Source organism: Triticum urartu, chromosome 5A, assembly GCF_056163025.1.
Source record: "Triticum urartu cultivar PI428250 chromosome 5A, HENAU_Tu73, whole genome shotgun sequence".
NCBI classification, from domain to species: domain Eukaryota; kingdom Viridiplantae; phylum Streptophyta; class Magnoliopsida; order Poales; family Poaceae; genus Triticum; species Triticum urartu.
Genome location: NC_141877.1, coordinates 620,696,936 through 620,718,026, shown reverse-complemented (window position 1 = coordinate 620,718,026; position 21,091 = coordinate 620,696,936). Strand labels below are relative to the sequence as shown.

The window sequence follows — 21,091 nt, the reverse complement described above, 5'->3', positions numbered from 1 at the left end:
GATAAAATAAATTTCTAGACGTGAGTAATTTACCTATTAATCATCTGCAAAAAGAATTAACTAAATAGTACTCTTTAAATAAAAATGACAGCAGTTCTCGTGAGCGCTAAAGTTTCTGTTTTTTACAGCAAGTTCAACAAGACTTTCCCCAAGTCTTCCCAACGGTTCTACTTGGCACAAACACTAATTAAACACAAAAAACACAACAAAACAGAGGCTAAATAATTTATTTATTACTAAACAGGAGCAAAAAGCAAGGAATAAAAATAAAATTGGGTTGCCTCCCAACAAGCGCTATCGTTTAACGCCCCTAGCTAGGCATAAAAGTGAGGATAGATCTAGGTATTGCCATCTTTGGTAGGCAATCCATAAGTGGCTCTCATAATAGTTTCATATGGTAATTTTATTTTATTTCTTGGAAAGTCTTCCATGCCCTTTTTTAATGGAAATTGAAATCTAATATTCCCTTCCTTCATATCAATAATCGCACCAACCGTTCTAAGGAAAGGTCTACCAAGAATAATAGGGAAAGAAGGATTGCAATCTATATCAAGAACAATGAAATCTACAGGCACATAATTCTTATTTGCAACAATAAGAACATCATTAATTCTTCCCATAGGTTTCTTAATAGTGGAATCCGCAAGATGCAAGTTTAGAGAGCAATCATCAAAGTTACGGAAATCTAGCAAATCACACAATGTCTTGGGAATAGTAGAGACACTAGCACCCAAATCACACAAAGCATAAAACTCATGATCTTTAATTTTAATTTTAGTAGTTGGTTCCCACTCATCATAGAGTTTTCTAGGGATATAAACTTTCAACTCAAGTTTTTCTTCATAAGATTGCATCAAGGCATTAACAATATGTTCGGTGAAGGCTTTATTTCGACTATAAGCATGTGGAGAATTTAGCATGGATTGCAACAAGGAAATACAATCAATTAAACAGCAACTTTCATAATTAAATTCCTTGAAATCCAATATAGTGGGTTTAGCAACATCTAGATTTTAATTTCTTTCAATCCCACTTTCATCAATTTCATCATTAAGATCTAAATACTCCGAATTTTTAGAACGCCTTCTAGGTAAAGGAAGATCATATTCAGTTTCATCAAGATTCATATTGCAAAACAAAGATTTAATAGGGGACACATCAATAACTTTTAGATCTTCATCTTGATTTTCATAGGAATTGGAGGAACGCACTTTAATAAAGGCGTCTTTGGAAGCACGCATCCTAGCGGTTCTTTCCTTGCACTCATCGATGGAAATTATCATGGCTTTGAGAGACTCATTGGTATCATGTTTAGGAGGAATAGATCTAAGTTTCAAAGAATCAACATCAAGAGCAATTCTATCAACGTTCCTAGCCAAATCATCAATCTTAAGCAATTTTTCTTCAATCATAGCATTAAAATTCTTTTGCGAAGAAATAAATTCTTTAATATTAGATTCAAAATCATAGGGCATCTTATTATAATTTCCATAAGAGTTATTGTAGGAATTCCCATAATTATTGGAAGGATTACTAGGATATGGCCTAGGATTAAAATTCCCTCTATAAGCGTTGTTACCAAAATTATTCCTACCAACAAAATTCACATCCATAGATTCATTGTTATTCTCAATCAAAGTAGAAAAAGGCATATCATTAGGATCAGAAGAAACACTCTTATTAGCAAATAATTTCATAAGTTCATCCATCTTTCCACTCAACACATTAATTTCTTCTATCGCATGCACTTTTTTATTAGAAGATCTTTCAGTATGACATTGAGAATAATTAACCATAATATTATCTAGGAGTTTAGTAGCATCCCCTAAAGTGATTTCCATAAAAGTGCCTCCCGCGGCCGAATCTAAAAGATTTCTAGAAGCAAAATTCAATCCGGCATAAAAAAATTGTATAATCATCCACAAATTCAAACCATGAGTAGGGCAATTACGTATCATTAATTTCATTCTCTCCCAAGCTTGTGCAACATGTTCATGATAAAGTTGTTTAAAGTTCATAATATCGTTTCTAAGAGAGATGATCTTAGCGGGAGGAAAATACTTAGAGTAAAAGCATCTTTGCATTTGTTCCATGAATCAATACTATTCTTAGGCAAAGACGAAAACCAAGCTGTAGCACGATCTCTAAGTGAAAAAAGGAAATAGCTTCAATTTAATGACATCATTATCGACATCTTTTTTCTTTTGCATATCACATAAATCAACGAAGCTATTCAGATGAGTAGCGGCATCTTCACTAGGAAGGCCGGCGAATTGATCTTTCATAACAAGATTCAACAAAGCAGTATTAATTTCACAAGATTCAGCATCGGTAAGAGGAGCAATCGGAGTGCTAAGGAAATCATTATTATTGGTATTGGTGAAGTCACACAATTTAGTATTATCTTGATCCATCGCGACAAACAAGCAATCTAACACATGAGCAAACAAGAGCAAAAGGGCAAAAGAGGCAAATAGAGAGGGAGGATAGAGAGAGAGGCCGTATAAAACGGCAAGGGTGAAGTGGGGGAGAGGAAAATGAGAGGCAAATGGCAAATAATGTAATGCGAGAGGTAGGGATTGCGATGGGTACTTGGTATGTTGACTTTTTGCGTAGACTCCCCGGCAACGGCGCCAGAAATCCTTCTTGCTACGTCTTGAGCTTGTGTTGGTTTTCCCCGAAGAGGAAGGGATGATGCAGCAGAGTAGCGTAAGTATTTCCCTCAGTTTTTGAGAACCAAGGTATCAATCCAGTAGGAGGCCACGCTCAAGTCCCTCGTACCTGCACAAAACGATAGCTACTCGCAACCAACGTGATTAGGGGTTGTCAAGCCCTTCACGGTCACTTACGAGAGTGAGATCTGATAGATATAATATTTTTGGTATTTTTGATATAAATATGCAAAGTAAAAGTAAAGGCAAAGTAAAAAAAGCAAAACAAGATTAAAGTGATGGATATTGATATGATGAGAATAGACCCGGGGGCCATAGGTTTCACTAGTGGCTTCTCTCAAGAGCATAAGTATTCTACGGTGGGTGAACAAATTACTGTTGAGCAATTGACAGAATTGAGCATAGTTATGAGAATATCTAGGCATGATCATGTATATAGGCATCACGTCCGTGACAAGTAGACCGAAACGATTCTGCATCTACTACTATTACTCCACTCATCGACCGCTATCCAGCATGCATCTAGAGTATTAAGTTAAAAACAGAGTAACGCCTTAAGCAAGATGACATGATGTAGAGAGATAAATTCATGCAATATGAAATAAACCCCATCTTGTTATCCTCGATGGCAACGATGCAATATGTGCCTTGCTGCCCCTTCTGTCACTGGGTAAGGACACCGCAAGATCAAACCCAAAGCTAAGCACCTCTCCCGTGGCAAGAACTACCAATCTAGTTGTCCAAACCAAACGGTTAATTTGAAGAGACTTGCAAAGATAACCAATCATACATAAAAGAATTTAGAGAAGATTCAAATATTATTCATAGATAGACTTGATCATAAACCCACATTTCATCGGTCTCAACAAACACACCGCAAAAAGAAGATTACATCGAATAGATCTCCACAAGAGAGGGGGAGAACTTTGTATTAAGATTCAAATAGAGAGAAGAAGCCATCTAGCTACTAACTATGGACCCGAAGGTCTGAGGTAAACTACTCACACTTCATCGGAGGGGCTAGGATGATGTAGAAGCCCTCCGTGATGACGGCCCTCTTCCGGTGGAGCTCCGGAATAGGACCCAAGATGGGATCTCGTGGATACAGAAAGTTGCGGCGGTGGAATTAGGTTTTTGGCTCCTGTTCTGATTGTTTGGGGGTACGTGTGTATATATAGGAGGAAGAAGTACGCCGGAGGAGCAATGAGGGGCCCACGAGGCAGGGGGGGCGCGCCCCTAGGGGGGTGCCCCCCACCCTCGTGACTGCCTCTTTTGTTCCTTGGAGCAGGGTCCAAGTCTCCTGGATCACGTTCGGTGAGAAAATCACGTTCCCGAAGATTTTATTCCATTTGGACTCCGTTTAATATTCCGTTTCTTCGAAACACTGAAATAGGCAAAAAACAGCAATTCTGGGTTGGGCCTCCGGTTAATAGGTTAGTCCCAAAAATAATATAAAAGTGGAAAATAAAGTCCAATATAGTCCAAAACAATAGATAATATAGCATGGAGCAATCAAAAATTATAGATACGTTGGAGACGTATCACGAAGCGGGGCAGACGTGCAGCAAGCGCGACACCGTGGGGGGCTGATGTGTCTTGAGGGTCTGTAGACGCTGGTGATCAAAAGGGCCAAGTATAGAGTCTGATCGAGGGGGCAAAGTAGGGTAAGCAAACTTGGTGTAATGATGAATGAAGCGACTATAGTGAGGAACGGCCGGTTCGAGCTGGTCAAAGAGAAAGAGCCGAAACCCTAAAAAATCTAGGGACCCATGTTTGAGGATTTGAATTTTGATGGAGCGAGAGAAGATGCCAGACTTGAAAATATGCTCATGAACTTTGGCTGCTAGAAAATCTTGTTTGACCAAAAAACAGTGGTTTAGGGCAGACTCTACTAGTAGTTCATTAGGTCTAACAGTAATTGGTAAGAAGGTAATCCAAAACAGGTGCATGTGTTGAGTGTAGAGTGCGTGTGGTGTAAGCTGTCAAGAGTGAATAACATTAAGCATACGGTAAAAGAAGCTTATACCAGGCCATTGACGACGCTCCTTGGGTAGATCAATAGTTGTAGACGCAGGTGGCAGCAGTGCAGGATCGACCGCCTTCGGCGAAGGAGACGCGATTCCAGCAGACGACGGCAAGGCAATCCCAGGTGGCGAGCATGCAGCACCCATCAAAGGCAAAGGCCAAGGGAAGCGGATGAGAATGCCTAGTTTGCGGAAGTCGCCCATGGAGGCGATGAGCGTGGCAGCGTCAGGCGAGGCAACAGTGAAAGAGAAGCAGGAGTCTCCGTCATCCGTGACGTTGAAATGGTGGTGGACGCCGCCGAAGAGGCAAGCGAGGATGTGACCCACCGTAGTGGCATGTAGGGCGAAAGGGAACTGGATGACTCGCGCGTACATGTGGCATCCATGCGGCTGATTTGGTGGACGCAAGGAAACGAGCGATCAACATTGTGCCCAAGCTACACTTTTGAACTGAAGTCCCAGATCCTCGGGGATTTGGAGCAGTTGTGCCAGCAACATGCATGTCGCAGCATGGAGTGGTGGAGGTGGGAGCAGGGGCAGGGTTCTCGCGAAAGAGAAAGAGTAGTTGTGGTGACGAATTGTGGTTTGGGCGAGGATGAGCTCTGCAACACGTGAGGAAGCAACATGGAAGCGATAAACTAAGGGAGAGCATTGGGCAACGAAGAAGTGAGCAGCGGAACCACCCAGGGCGGCCTGAAGCAGAGCGACGACGACTGTGGCATCAAGGTGGCGGTTGGAGTAGGTGAAAACGATATAGAGTGGTGAGGCAAGGTGGAGGGCTGGGGTGGTGATGTCGAGGCGGAGGTAGTAATAACAATCATCCTCGAACTCCAGTCCCATGGCATTGCCGCAGCCCAGGAAGTAGCGGACCACAACCTGCCCGACTTTGACATAAGGCGGGTGATACGTCTCCGTTGTATCTACTTTTACAAACACTTTTGCCCTTGTTTTGGACTCTAACTTGCATGATTTGAATGGAACTAATCCGGACTAACGCTGTTTTCAGCAGAATTGCCATGGTATTATTTTTGTGCAGAAATAAAAGTTCTCGAAATGACCTGAAAATCAACGGAGAATTATTTTTGGAATATATAAAAAATACAGGAAGAAAGATCCACGTCAGGGGGGCACCACCTGTCCACGAGGGTGGGGGCGCGCCGTACCCCCCCTGGGCGCGCCCCTGCCTTATGGGCCCCCTGACACTCCACCAACCTCAACCTTGACTCCATATATTCACTTTCGGGGAGAAAAAAATCAAAGAGAAGGATCCATCGCGTTTTACGATACGGAGCCGCCGCCAAGCCCTAAACTCTCTTGAGAGGGCTGATCTGGAGTCCGTTCGGGGCTTCAGAGAGGGGAATCCGTCACCATCGTCATTGAGGGAGTCCTGGATTAGGGGGTATCCGGACAGCCGGATTATATCCTTTGACCGGACTGTTGCACTATGAAGATACAAGATTGAAGACTTTGTCTCGTGTCCGGATGGGACTCTACTTGGCGTGGAAGGCAAGCTAGGCAATATGGATATGTATATCTCCTCCTTTGTAACCGACCTTGTGTAACCCTAGCCCCCTCTGGTGTCTATATAAACCGGAGGGTTTTAGTCTGTAGGACAACATACAATCATACCATAGGCTAGCTTCTAGGGTTTAGCCTCTCTGATCTCGTGGTAGATCTACTCTTGTACTACCCATATCATCAATATTAATCAAGCAGGACGTAGGGTTTTACCTCCATCAAGAGGGCCCGAACCTGGGTAAAACTTCGTGTCCCCTGCCTCCTGTTACCATCCGCCTAGACGCACAGTTCGGGACCCCCTACCCGAGATCCGCCGGTTTTGACACCGACATTGGTGCTTTCATTGAGAGTTCCACTGTGCCGTCGCCAGAAGGAAGGATGTCTCGCCTCGTCTTTAAAGACGGTACTACTGTTGGGGGAGCTTTGGCTGTCGACCAAACTCTCCGGCTAGGCGGTTTCGTCATGACCGCCTGTTCGGCCGCCGCGCCAACGATGACTTCTCGGGTCATCGAAAACAGCCTCCACGTCAAATCGGCACTCGCCGAACAGATGGATCCAATGGAGCTCGCCTCCTTAAACGAGCTCTTGGATCGCATCAACGCCTTGGGAGTCGCTACGGACTATGATCGAATTGGGCTTAAACCCGATCAAAGGGAGATTAACTCTCCACCGGTCACCCATCATATTGCAGTGGTGGAGGAACAATGCGGCGACCTTCCCTCTATCTTGAGGACCAACTATGTCCGGATTCCCGAGCTCTCCGAGCCGGACGCCCGTTCGCGGGAGGACAACATCCAATCCCTAAAGTTAGAGTCAGGCAGCGGGCCAGGATTATCGGGTAACACCCCAGAACCGGAACTTCCAAAATTGGAAACTCCTCGGCCCCTGGATCCTAGATTAGGTAAGGGTTCGGATTCAATTCCACCCACCCACCCAAACATAAGCGATCTTTCCCACATCAGGCAAGAGCCCCAGGAAACAGTACATTACTATTGGGCCAGATTCCTCCTTGCGATGAACAAGGTTAAGGACTATCGCGAGGAAGATGCAATCCTATTTTTCTGCAATAATTGCACGGACAAGGGAATCCTTAATGCCATAAATCGCCATGAGATAACACGCTTCACTGACTTGGCGTCCATAGTGCGAAAGTACTGTGCGATGGAAAGTGCCTAGAAAACCGAAACAAACTTTTGGGATAATCCGGCCCTGAATACAAACCCAGTCCGAAATAAAAGGGTGCATCGTCAAAATACACCCGGGTCAACTACCAAAAAGCAAAAACCATCTACAGGGCATGGAACCGTACTGGAGGGATGGCTCAACGGACCCTGCAAAATTCATAGTACAGCGGATACAATACCAACGCACAGCCTTAGAGCATGTTGGATACTTCGGCAGGTGGCCAAAAGTGGTGAGGATCTTATTCTCCCAAATACCACAGAGCACCATCCCGTGGATAACAATACGGTGTTAATAGTCTTCGAGACCTTCGCGTTAAATAATAGGCGCAAGAGAATACTCCGCAGCATGGCCGAAATCTGCCACGTAGCAGCAATAAATCCATGGAGCGACACGGCTATTACCTTCAATGCCAGTGATGAACCTAAATTCCGAACAGCCCGAGCACCAGCCGCACTGGTCCTCAGTCCAATTGTGGACGGCTTTCGACTCACCAAAGTACTCATGGACGGCGGCAGCGGATTAAACCTCATTTATGAGGAAACTCTTCAAAAGATGGAAATAGACTGGAACCACATTAAGCAAAGTAGCACAACCTTTAGAGGAATCATCCCCAGTCGGGAAGCACGCTATGCTGGGAAAATCACACTAGATGTGGTATTCGGCACGCCGGATAATTACAGGTCCGAAGAAATTACATTCCAAGTGGCCCCATTCAGAAGTGGTTATCACGCTCTTTTAGGAAGGGAGGCGTTCACAATCTTCCAAGCCGTACCCCATTACGGGTACATGAAGCTCAAAATGCCCCGGCCCAATGGAATCATCACTCTCGTCAGCGATCCGGACACAGCACTCCACGCCGAAAACAAAACAGCCACATTGGCCCTCGAGGCATTATCCGAAGCCCTCTCGGCTGAGGAATTAACCACGCTACGCTCCACAGTGGACAGGGACGACGTGATACTCGACAAGAGATCCAAGTCCACCTCTTTTAAACCAGCGAATGAAATTGTCAAATTCCAAGTTCACCCAATGGACCTTACAAAAATAGCCTCCATCGGGGCACAGTTAAACCCCGTTGTGGACGCCGCACTATGAGAGTTCCTGTGCGAGAACTGGGACATATTGGCCTGGCATCCCTCAGACATGCCAGGAATCCCATGCAGGCTGGCCGAGCATAGCCTCAATATCCTAAAGGGATTCAAGCCGGTCAAGCAAGCTTTTCGGCGTTTCTCCGAACCTAAGATACAGGCCATGGGAGAGGAACTAGCCAAGTTATTGGAGGCCGGATTCATCAGAGAAATAAAACACCCGGACTGGCTAGCAAACCTGGTGATGGTACCAAAGAAGGACAAACCCTGGCGCCTTTGTGTCGATTTCAAAGACCTCAATAAAGCTTGCCCAAAGGATCCCTTCCCCCTCCCACGCATTGATCAAATCATTGATGCTACCGCAGGACACGAGTCATTGTGTTTCCTCCATGCATACTCCGGTTACCACCAAATCAAGATGGCGGAGTCCGACCAAGCCGCAACGGCATTCATCACACCATACGGTCCCTTCTATTTTAACACAATGCCTTCTGGGCTCAAGAACGCCGGCACAACATATCAGCGCATGATTCAGACATGTCTGGAGAAACAAATCGGCAAAACTGTAGAGGCATACGTAGACGATGTGATCGTTAAAACCAAACACGTCGACTCTTTGATAGACGACTTGAGGCTCACATTCGACAACCTCTGAACATACGACATCAAGCTCAATCCGGAAAAATGTGTTTTCGGCGTACCAGCCGGAAAGCTCCTGGGTTTCATTGTCTCCAGCAGAGGTATTGAAGCTAACCCGGCCAAAATCCGAGCTTTGTCACAGTTGGCTACCCCAACAGACCTCAAACAAATCCAGAAGTTAACTGGATGTGTGGCGGCTCTAAGCCGCTTTATCTCCCGCTTAGGAGAAAAGGCTTTACCCCTTTATCGCCTCCTTCGGAGCACCGAACACTTCGAGTGGACGGACGCTGCCACAGCCGGATTGGAAGAAATAAATGCCATTTTGGCAACCAACCCAATCCTGGCCGCGCCAAACATTGGCGAACCAATGCTGTTGTACATTGCGGCAACTCATCAAGTTGTAAGCGCAGTGCTCGTCGACGAACGAGAAGCTATCGGACATAAATTCCCTCTTCAAAAGTCGGTATACTATGTATCCAATGTCCTCACTCCATGCAAATCATGGTACCCACATTATCAAAAGATAGCCTATGCGGTATTCATGGCGTCCCGGAAGCTACGACACTACTTTCAAGAGTGTTTGATTAAAGTAGCCTTGGAAGTGCCACTTAATGATATTATAAACAATCGCGATGCTACGGGCTGGATTGCAAAATGGGCCATTGAGCTCCTCCCGTTCGACATAACATACAAACCTCGACGAGCCATTAAGTCGCAAGTATTGGCCGACTTCATCGCCGAATGGACGGAGGCCGAACTCCCTAAAGAGTACGGCGCATACTCCAACTGGATCATGCACTTCGACGGTTCTAAAATGCTGGTCGGTCTAGGGGCTGGCGTTGTCCTGACGTCCCCAACCAGAGATACCGTTCAATACGTTCTGCAAATATTATATACAGACTCCAACAATGCAGCCGAATACGAAGCTCTGTTGCATGGTCTTTGGATGGCAGTCTCCATGGGCATTCAACGCCTGGAGGTGCGTGGGGATTCAAACCTCGCAATATCCCAAATAAATGGAGACTTTGACGCCAAGGATCCGAAAATGGCGGCCTATCGAAACGCCGTCCTAAAAATGTCAGCTCGGTTCGAGGGGCTCGAATTTCACCATGTGGCTCGGGAAAACAATCAAGCGGCGGATATCCTCGCCCGCATCAGCGCAAAACGTGATGCGGTCCCCCCCAACATATTTCTGGAAAGGCTGTTCAAGCCATCCGTAGTATGGGAAGGGGACACCGGTAACAATAGTCCGGACCCGGCCAAAATGCCCGATACCAAATACTATGACACAATCGGAGGCTCTGCCACCGAAATAACACCTTCAGCCCATGTAATAATGGCCATCATTGCCCCGTGGCTTAGGGGGTATCCGGACAGCCAGATTTTATCCTTTGGTCGGACTATTGGGCTATGAAGATACAAGATTGAAGACTTCGTCTCGTGTCCGGCTGGGACTCTACTTGACGTGGAAGGCAAGCTAGGCAATACGGATATGTATATCTCCTCCTTTGTAACCGACCTTGTGTAACCCTAGCCCCCTCTGGTGTCTATATAAACCGGAGGGTTTTAGTCCGTAGGACAACATACAATCATACCATAGGCTAGCTTCTAGGGTTTAGCCTCTCTGATCTCGTGGTAGATCTACTCTTGTACTACCCATATCATCAATATTAATCAAGCAGGATGTAGGGTTTTACCTCCATAAAGAGGGCCCGAACCTGGGTAAAACTTCGTGTCCCCTGCCTCCTGTTACCATCCGCCTAGACGCACAGTTCGGGACCCCCTACCCGAGATCCGCCGGTTTTGACACCGACAGTCATCATCAACCTTCCTCCATCACCAATTTCATGATGCTCACCGCCGTGTGTGAGTAATTCCATCGTAGGCTTGTTGGACGGTGATGGGTTGGATGAGATTTATCATGTAATCGAGTTAGTTTTGTTAGGGTTTGATCCCTAGTATCCACTATGTTTTGAGATTGATGTTGCTATGACTTTGCTATGCTTAATGCTTGTCACTAGGGCCCGAGTGCCATGATTTCAGATCTGAACCTATTATGTTTTCATCAATATATGAGAGTTCTTGATCCTATCTTGCAAGTCTATAGTCACCTACTATGTGTTATGATCAGGCAACCCCGAAGTGACAATAATCAAGACCACTCCCGGTGAGGACCGTAGTTTGAGGAGTTCATGTATTCACTATGTGTTAATGCTTTGGTCCGGTACTCTATTAAAAGGAGGCCTTAATATTCCTTAGTTTCCAATAGGTCCCTGCTGCCACGGGAGGGTACGACAAAAGATGTCATGCAAGTTCTTTTCCATAAGCATGTATGACTATATTCGGAATACATGCCTACATTACATTGAACTGGAGCTAGTTCTGTGTCACCCTAGGTTATAACTGTTACATGATCGATCGCATCCGGCATAATTCACCATCACTGATCCATTGCCTACGAGCTTTTTCATATATCGTTCTTCGCTTATTTACTTTTCCGTTTCTACTGTTACAATCACTATAAAACCCAAAAATATTACTTTTGCTACTGTTACTTTTGCTATCGTTACCACTACTATCATATTACTTTGCTACCAAATACTTTGCTGCAGATATTAAGTTTCCAGGTGTGGTTGAATTGACAACTCAGCTGCTAATACTTGAGAATATTCTTTGGCTCCCCTTGTGTCGAATCAATAAATTTGGGTTGAATACTCTACCCTCGAAAACTGTTGCGATCCCCTATACTTGTGGGTTATCAAGAACATTTTCTGGCGCCGTTGCCGGAGAGCATAGCTCTATTCTTTGAGTCACTTGGGATTTATATCTGCTTATCATTATGAAGAACTTGAAAGATCAAAGAACCAAGATTTTTCCCTCAACTACGAGGGGAGGTAAGGAACTGCCATCTAGCTCTGCACTTGATTCACCTTCTGTTTTGAGTAAGCTTGCAAAACCTGAACCTGCTTCTGCTATTAATTCCGATATGTCACATGTTATTGATGCTGCCACTTCTACTATGCATCATACTTATGATGAAACTACTTCTATGCTTGATACTACTGTGCCACTTGGTGAATTTCTTGATGAACAACTTGCTAGGGCTAGAGAAAATGAAATTATTGAAACTAATAATATTGATGAAAGTGATGATGAAGATTCTCCCCCTAGATATGAATTGCCTGTTGTTCTTGAGGGTTATGTTATGGATGACGAAACTGCTAGAGACTTTCTTGCCTGCAATGATAGGAGTGGTCTTAAGAAACTATTAGTTAAGCTGAAACAAAAAACTCTAAATGCTAGAATGAAATATGATCCTGCTTATGCTACTTCACCTATCTTTATTACTTATAAGGATTATGATTTCTTTATTGATCCTGAGATAATTATTTTGGTTGAATCTGATCCTTTCTATGGCTATGAATCTGAAACTATTGTGGCACATCTTACTAAATTAAATGATATAGCCACCCTGTTCACTAATGATGAGAAAACTCGCTACTACTATATCCTTAAAATATTTCCGTTGTCATTAAAGGGTGATGCTAAGATATGGTTTAGTTCTCTTGATCCTGGTTGTGTGCGTAGTCCCCATGATATGATTTACTACTTCTCTGTTAAATATTTCCCCGCTCATAAGAAACAAGTTGCTTTAAGGGAGATATATAATTTTGCACAAATTGAAGAAGAGAGTCTCCCACAAGCTTGGGGGAGGCTTCTCCAATTACTTAATGCTTTACCTGATCATCCTCTCAAGAAGAATGAAATACTTGATATCTTTTATAATGGACTAACCGATGCTTCTAGAGATTACCTGGATAGTTGTGCTGGCTGTGTTTTCAGGGAAAGAACTGTTGATGAAGCTGAAATTCTATTGAATAATATGTTGACTAATGAAAATAATTGGACACTTCCTGAACCAACTCCTGAGCCGACTCCGAAGAAAAGGAGTATTCTATTTCTCAGTCCTGAAGATATGCAAGAGACAAAGAAATCTATGAAAGAAAAAGGTATTAAAGCTGAAGATGTTAAGAATTTACCTCCTATTGAAGAAATACATGGTCTTAATCTACTGCCTGTTGAAGAAATACATGGTCTTAATTCATCACCTATTGAAGAAACACATGGTCTCGATAACCCAACACAGGTAGTAAAGGTAAACTCTCTCTATAGATATGATAAAGCTTAAATCCCTCCTGCTAAGTTTGCTAGCCAATGTTTGGATGAATTTGATAACTTTATGGTTAAGCAAGAAGATTTTAATGCTTATGTTGGTAGACAATTGAAACATAATGCTTATATGATTGAACACTTGAGTGATTATATGGCTAGTATTAAAGGTGAACTTAAACTTATTAGTAAACATGCTTCTATGGTTACCACTCAAGTAGAACAAGTACTTAAAGCTCAGAATGATTTGCTCAATGAATTGAATAGTAAAAATAATGACTTTGTTGTTAGAGTTGCAACTAGAGGAGGTAAAGTGACTCAGGAACCTTTGTATCATGAGGGCCACCCTAAGAGAATTGAGCAAGATTCTCAGAGAGCTAATGTAGATGCACCTAGTCCTTCTAAAAGGAAGAAAAAGAAAAATGATAGGACTTTGCATGCTTCTAGTGAACCTGTTGTAAACACACCTGAGAATCCCAATCATATTTATATTTCTGATGCTGAGACACAATCTGGTAATGAACATGAACCTATTGATAATGTTAATAATGATGTTCATGTTGATGCTCAACCTAGTAATGACAATGATATAGAGATTGAACCTGCTGTTGATCTTGATAACCCACAATCAAAGAATCAACGTTATGATTAGAGAGACTTTCTTGCTAGGAAGAACGGTAAAGAAAGAGAACCATGGGTTCAGAAACCCATGCCCTTTCCTCCTAAACCATCCAAGAAAAAGGATGATGAGGATTTTGAGTGCTTTGCTGAAATGGTTAGACCTATCTTTTTGCATATGCGTTTGACTGATATGCTTAAAATGAATCCTTATGCTAAATACATGAAAGATATTGTTACTAATAAAAGAAAAATACTAGAAGCTGAAATTTCCACCATGCTTGCTAATTATACTTTTAAGGGTGGAATACCAAAGAAACTAGGAGATCCAGGAGTACCAACTATACCATGCTCCATTAAAAGAAACTATGTTAAAACTGCTTTATGTGATCTTGGAGCCGGTGTTAGTGTTATGCCTCTCTCTTTATATCGTAGACTTGATTTGAATAAGTTGACACCTACTGAAATATCTTTGCAAGTGGCTGATAAATCAACTGCTATACCTGTCGGTATTTGTGAGGATGTGCCTGTTGTGGTTGCAAACGTTACTATTTTAACGGACTTTGTTATTCTTGATATTCCCGAGGACGATAGTATGTCTATTATTCGTGGAAGGCCATTTTTGAATACTACAGGGGTTGTTATTGATTGCACCAAAGGCAATGTCACTTTTCATGTTAATGGTAATGAGCATACGGTACACTTTCCGAGGAAACAACCTCAAGTCCACAGTATCAATTCTATTGGAAAAATTTCAACAATTACTATTGGAGGTTTTGAATTTCCTCTTCCTACTGTCAAAAAGAAATATGATATTCTTATCGTTGGGGATGTGCATATCCCCGTTGAGGTAACCTAGTGTTATTCGAAATTTCTCCGGCTTCATGCGATTCGGAATGAGTTTGTTAACAAGACCTGATCAACCTTGTTAGTGGATTCCTTTTGATGAGCATGATATGGATGAATTTAGAAAACACAACTCTCTGTACCCTCTTTTTACTTTCTGTTATTTATATTAAATAAAGCAAAAATAGTAATTTATGTTTGTTTTCTGAATTATCAATGCAATAAAAAATACCCCAAAAATAGAAGTTCTCCAAATGCCCTGAAAATTAAATATGATTTTTTCTAGAATATTTGAGAATATCTGACACTGAAAACACAGCAGGGGGAGCAAGCACCTGGCCACGAGGGTCCAGGGCGTGCCCACCCCCCTGGGTGCGCCCCCTGCCTCGTGGGCCCATGGTGGCTCCCCTCCACTTATTCCAGCTACCACACACTCCTTCTTCCTTCCAAAAAAATCACTAGCCAGCTCAAACCCGAGTCCAAGCTCATCTTGATACCATTTTCGATCTCCTTGCTCAAAGCTCCATTCACAAAGCTGCTTTGGGGGATTGCTCTTTGGTATGTGACTCCTACAATGGTCCAATTAGTTTTTGTTCTAGTGCTTTATTCATTGCAAATTTTTATTGCTTAGGTGACCCTGTTCTTGAGCTTGCATGTCAAATTTATATGGTCAAAAGTAGTTTTAATGCATGGTATTGCCTCTAGGCACTTGTAGGAGTAGTTGCTATCAATTTTGTTGTGTTTGGTTCACTTTTATTTTGAAGTTACTAAAAATTTCAGAAATTTTTCAGAGGAGAAATATGTTTAGGAAAATGTACCAAGGTGGTTCTTCAAGGAAGCAAGGACCCAGACTCGCAATACATGATCCAGACGAGGAACCACCAAGGGATGCTCAAGTGCGGCCCTGTGAATGGCCGTCAGAGGACTTCATGGTTCGAGCGGGAATCAAGGAGGAATTTGAAGCTTATGTGAGTAATGCTGATCTTGAGAGCTTCGAGGCAGATAAGTGTCGTCAATACCTCTATTTAACTGATTCATTTGTGAGAAGGTTTAAATTTTCATCATCACGCAATTCTCAAACCATCATGTTTGACCTTTATGATAAATCTTATACCATGGACTTAGAAGATTTTAACACTGCTTGTAAACTCCCACAGTGGGGTGATGTTAGTGAACCTCGCAAGTCTGAATTTAGAGATTTTCTTGATAGTATAATTGTGGGGGAATCTAGGGATGTGACACAAGCTACCATAGGGAGCATTCATTTTCCTGCTATACATTATTTTTCTCTCTTCATGGGTAGATGCATTAGTGGTAAAGATGAAGCATGTCATATGTGTGTGCCTGATCTTAGCGTTCTCAGAAGCGCTGTTTTAGGAGATAAACAATACAACTTGGGGGCTATCGTTGCACGTAGGTTGCATAATAATCGTATTCATGGAGATTTCTTTGGTGGAATTTATGCAACTCATATAGCTAACGTTCTTGAGATACCCATACGTGGACATGATATTGAGTTGCCTCCTTCTTATCTAGATTATGATGCCATGGTTCATCATCAGTTTGTTGAGAGGAACAATCAGTTCCTCCAGTACTGACTAATCTTTGACAGACGATGCACCTATCACGTCGCTCTCCCTGCTCCTACTTTCTTTGACTTTCAGGCAAAGGGGAGATATGTTATAACCAGGGAGGAGGCGACCGAGTACGAGAGGAGGGCGGAGAAGGCTCGCCTCCAAGCTGCAGCTCATCAGGCAATTGCCGCTGCATCTCAGTACGACCCCAGCTATAACTTTGGATATCCGCCAGGCCAGCCGTGGCCATAGACCAACTTAGTCCAAAAGCCTAAGCTTGGGGGAGTACGTATTTCTCACCGACATTACATTTATGTTCACACACCCATGCTAGTTGTCGGTGCTCATACTTTTTTATTGTAATATCCATGCTAGTTTATTTCTATTCTTATGCTTTCTTCTTGTGTGTTTGATAAACCTTAAGAAAAACCAAAAAAATAGTTCTAGCTTTTAGTTAGTTTACTTTCCATGCCTGTAGTAGTAATTAAAAAGAAAACCCAAAAAGATTTCTTGTTCTTCTTTTGCTTGTTGGGAGCTTTCCCGTGTATCTAGTTTTGTTTCTTTTCTATTTTTTTTTGGGGGGGGGTCGAGAGGAGAAGACCATGATTAAAATGTTAAGTGGATCTTATATGCATTATTTTTGATCTAACAAAGAGCTCATATTACCTTGTCTTCTCTCTTGAATTGAATGCTTGCAGATTCCAGCTTAGTCCAATGCACGTGCACTATTATTATTATCCACACTATCCGGTCATGCGAGTGAAAGGCAATAATGATGATTATATGATGAACTTATTGAGATGAGAAAAGCTGGTATGAACTCGACCTCTCTTGTTTTTGTAAATATGATTAGTCCATCGTTCCTGATTTAGCCTATTATGAATAAACATGTTTGCAATGACAATTAGATATTGTAGTTGCTTATGCCATGCTTAATTAGCTAGGAGCTTATAATGGTTTACCTTGCGTGCCAACGTGCTATTAAAATGGTTGTGATGTGGTATGATAGGGTGGTATCCTCTTTTGAACGATTTGAGTGGCTTGACTTGGCACATGTTCACGCATGTAGTTGAAACAAAATCAACATAGCCTCTACGATAGTTATGTTCATGGTGCATTATATCCTACTCATGCTTGCATTCGGTGTTGATTAATTTTAATGCATGTTCATGACTATTGTCGCTCTCTAGCTGGTCGCTTCCCAGTCTTTTTCTAGCCTTCACCTGTACTAAGCAGGAATACAGCTTGTGCATCCAATTCCATAAACCCCAAAATCGTTCCATATGAGTCCACCATACCTACCTATATATGGTATCTACCTGTCGTTCCAAGTAAATTTGTATGTGCCAAACTCTAAACCTTCAAATAAACATTCTGTTCTGTATGCTCGAATAGCTCATGTATCAACTAGGGTTGTCTGTATCTTCCATGCTAGGCGGGTTATTATCAAGAGGAGTGGACTCCGCTCCTCACTCACGAGAAAATGGCTAGTCACTGGGATGCCCGGTCCCATGCTTTATGCAAATCAAATCAAAATAACTGCAAACAAAACTCCCCTGGGACTCTTGTTAGTTGGGGGCACTTGTTGTTTCGAGCAAGCCATGGATTGATGCTTGTTGGTGGAGGGGGAGTGTAAACTTCACCATTCTATTTGGGAACCACCTATAATGTGTGTAGCATGGACGATATCGAGATCTCTCAGTTGTTATGTTGACAATGAAAGTATACCGCTCAAAATATTATTCATATCTATTTCAAAACTGAGCTCCGGCACCTCTGCAAATCCCTACTTCCCTCTGCGAAGGGCCTATCTATTTAATTTTATGTTGAGTCATCATCCTCATTAAAAAGCACAAGTTGGAGAGCACCGCTAGCATTTGCATACATTACTGTTAGTTTACATTCAGTATGACTTGACTGGATCTCTTTTGCCATGAATTACAATGTCTAGTCAGTCCTTGATCTTTAAAGGTGCTCTGCATTTATCTTTTGCGGTCTCAGAAAGGGCTAGCGAGATACCATCTTGTCATATCATATCATGATTGTTTTGAGAAAGTGGTTTCATCCGAGATTTTTATTATTGATCGCTAGTTGATTATGCCATTGATATGAGTAAACATGAGACCTAAATGTTATTATGAATATGGTTAGTTCATAATCTTTGCTGAAAACTTGAATACTGGCTTTACATATTTACAACAACAAGAGCAAACAGAGTTTGTAAAAGTTTTTCTTTATCACTTTTAGTTTATCAACTGAATTGCTTGAGGACAAGCAAAGCTTTAAGGCTGGGGGAGTTGATACGTCTCTATCATATCTACTTTTCCAAACACTTTTGCCCTTGTTTGGGACTCTAACTTGCATGATTTGAATGGAACTAACCTGGACTGACGCTGTTCTCAGCAGAATTGCCATGGTGTTATTTTTGTGCAAAAATAAAAGTTCTCGGAATGACCTGAAAACCAATGGAGAATTATTTTTGGAATATATAAAAAATACTGGAAGAAAGATCCACGTCAGGGGGGCCACCACTTGTCCACGAGGGTGGGGGCGCGCCCTACCCCCTGGGCACGTGCCTCTGCCTCGTGGGCCCCCTGACACTCCACCGACCTCAACCTTGACTCCATATATTCACTTTCGGGGAGAAAAAAAATCAAAGAGAAGGATTCATCATGTTTTACGATACGGAGCCGCCGCCAAGCCCTAAACTCTCTCGGGAGGGCTGATCTGGAGTCCGTTCGGGGCTCCGGAGAGGGGAATCCATCGCCATCGTCATCATCAACCTTCCTCCATCACCAATTTCATGATGCTCACTGCCGTGTGTGAGTAATTCCATCATAGGCTTGCTGGACGGTGATGGGTTGGATGAGATTTATCATGTAATCGAGTTAGTTTTGTTAGGGTTTGATCCCTAGTATCCACTATGTTCTGAGATTGATGTTGCTATGACTTTGCTATGCTTAATGCTTGTCACTAGGGCCCGAGTGCCATGATTTCAGATCTGAACCTATTATGTTTTCATCAATATATGGGAGTTCTTGATCCTATCTTTCAAGTCTATAGTCACCTACTATGTGTTATGATCCGGCAACCCCGAAGTGACAATAATCAAGACCACTCCCGGTGATGACCGTAGTTTAAGGAGTTCATGTATTCACTATGTGTTAATGCTTTGGTCCGGTACTCTATTAAAAGGAGGCCTTAATATCCCTTAGTTTCCAATAGGATCCCGCTGCCACGGGAGGGTAGGACAAAAGATGTCATACAAGTTCTTTTCCATAAGCACGTACGACTATATTCGAAATACATGCCTACGTTACATTGATGAACTGGAGCTAGTTCTATGTCACCCTAGGTTATGACTGTTACATGATCAATCGCATGCAGCATAATTCTCCATCACCGATCCATTGCCTATGAACTTTTCCATATATTATTCTACGCTTATTTACTTTTCCGTTGCTACTGTTGCAATCACTATAAAACCCAAAAATATTACTTTTGCTACCATTACCACTACTATCATATTACTTTGCTACCAAATACTTTGCTGCAGATATTAAGTTTCCAAGTGTGGTTGAATTGACAACTCAACTGCTAATACTTGAGAATATTCTTTGGCTCCCCTTGTGTCGAATCAATAAATTTGGGTTAAATACTCTACCCTCGAAAAATGTTGTGATCCCCTATACTTGTGGGTTATCAGCGGGTCAAAGAATGGCGAGGGTGGAGGAGCCACAGAGGGAAGGAGCTCATCTAGAGGACTGGTGGCTAGTGTTAGCTTAGGCGAGGGGGCGGCCAGGGGGGAGGGGTTCGTGGCTGGGGCTTGGCCGGAGGCCGGCGAGGAGTAGGCGGGAGCGGGAGCGTGGAGAGTCATGTGAGCTCTCTTTCGTGGATGCATGATTCCTGACCATACGTGAAAGTTCAACCATCCGTCTTTTATATTAATATGTGTTTTCCTTACATTGTGTTGTACTCCCTCCGTTCTGAATTACTTGTTGCACGTATGGATGTATCTAGATGTATTTTAGTTCTAGATACATCCATTTCTGCAACGAGTAATTTGGAACGGAGGGAGTATATGAAAGAAGCAACGCCACATGATTATAAACAATGTTGTTAATATGGCAGGATGGTTACTACTCCCTTTGTTTCTAAATATACGACCTTTTAGATATTTCAATGTGGCCTACATACGGATATATATATACACATATTTTAGAGTGTAGATTCACTCATTTTGCTTTGTATGTAGTCCATATTGTAATATCTAAAAAGTCTTATATTAGGAACGGAAGGAGTACTAGATTAGCAGTGACATTCAGTTCTATATGGCTAAACACTAAATGAATTGTTCTGTTTTTCTTGTTCTGAGTCAAGAAGGCTCTGACTATATTTATCCTGATGGTGAACTCTACATATTCTGAACATGTTTTAACTTGGTGAGTAAGCCATATGGGCATTTCTCACCTGAAAATTGGCCAGTCACCTTGTTGTAACCCTGAGAATCGAACTATTTTGAAAGTTGAATTAATGTAAATCTTCCTTATGTTGTTTTCTTTTAAATAGATGAAATTCATTTTAATAATCAGTTTCAAAATGTTTGCAATTTTAAGGGAAAAGGTTCTTTTTTTTGAAATTGTGCATGTTTTTACAAAAATATTTCTAAATTTTCAAGCTAAGAAAATATTCAAAATTTAATTAAAAATATTCAGAAATTTTCAAAAAAAGTGTTTGATGTTTTCAAAAGGTGTGAA

General features: G+C 42.3%; 1 pseudogene; it reads right to left on the bottom strand.

The window, feature by feature from the left end:
* Window positions 1–4,654: 4,654 nt before the first annotated feature.
* Window positions 4,655–20,211, bottom strand: LOC125507516 (uncharacterized; annotated as a pseudogene).
* Window positions 20,212–21,091: the final 880 nt, after the last annotated feature.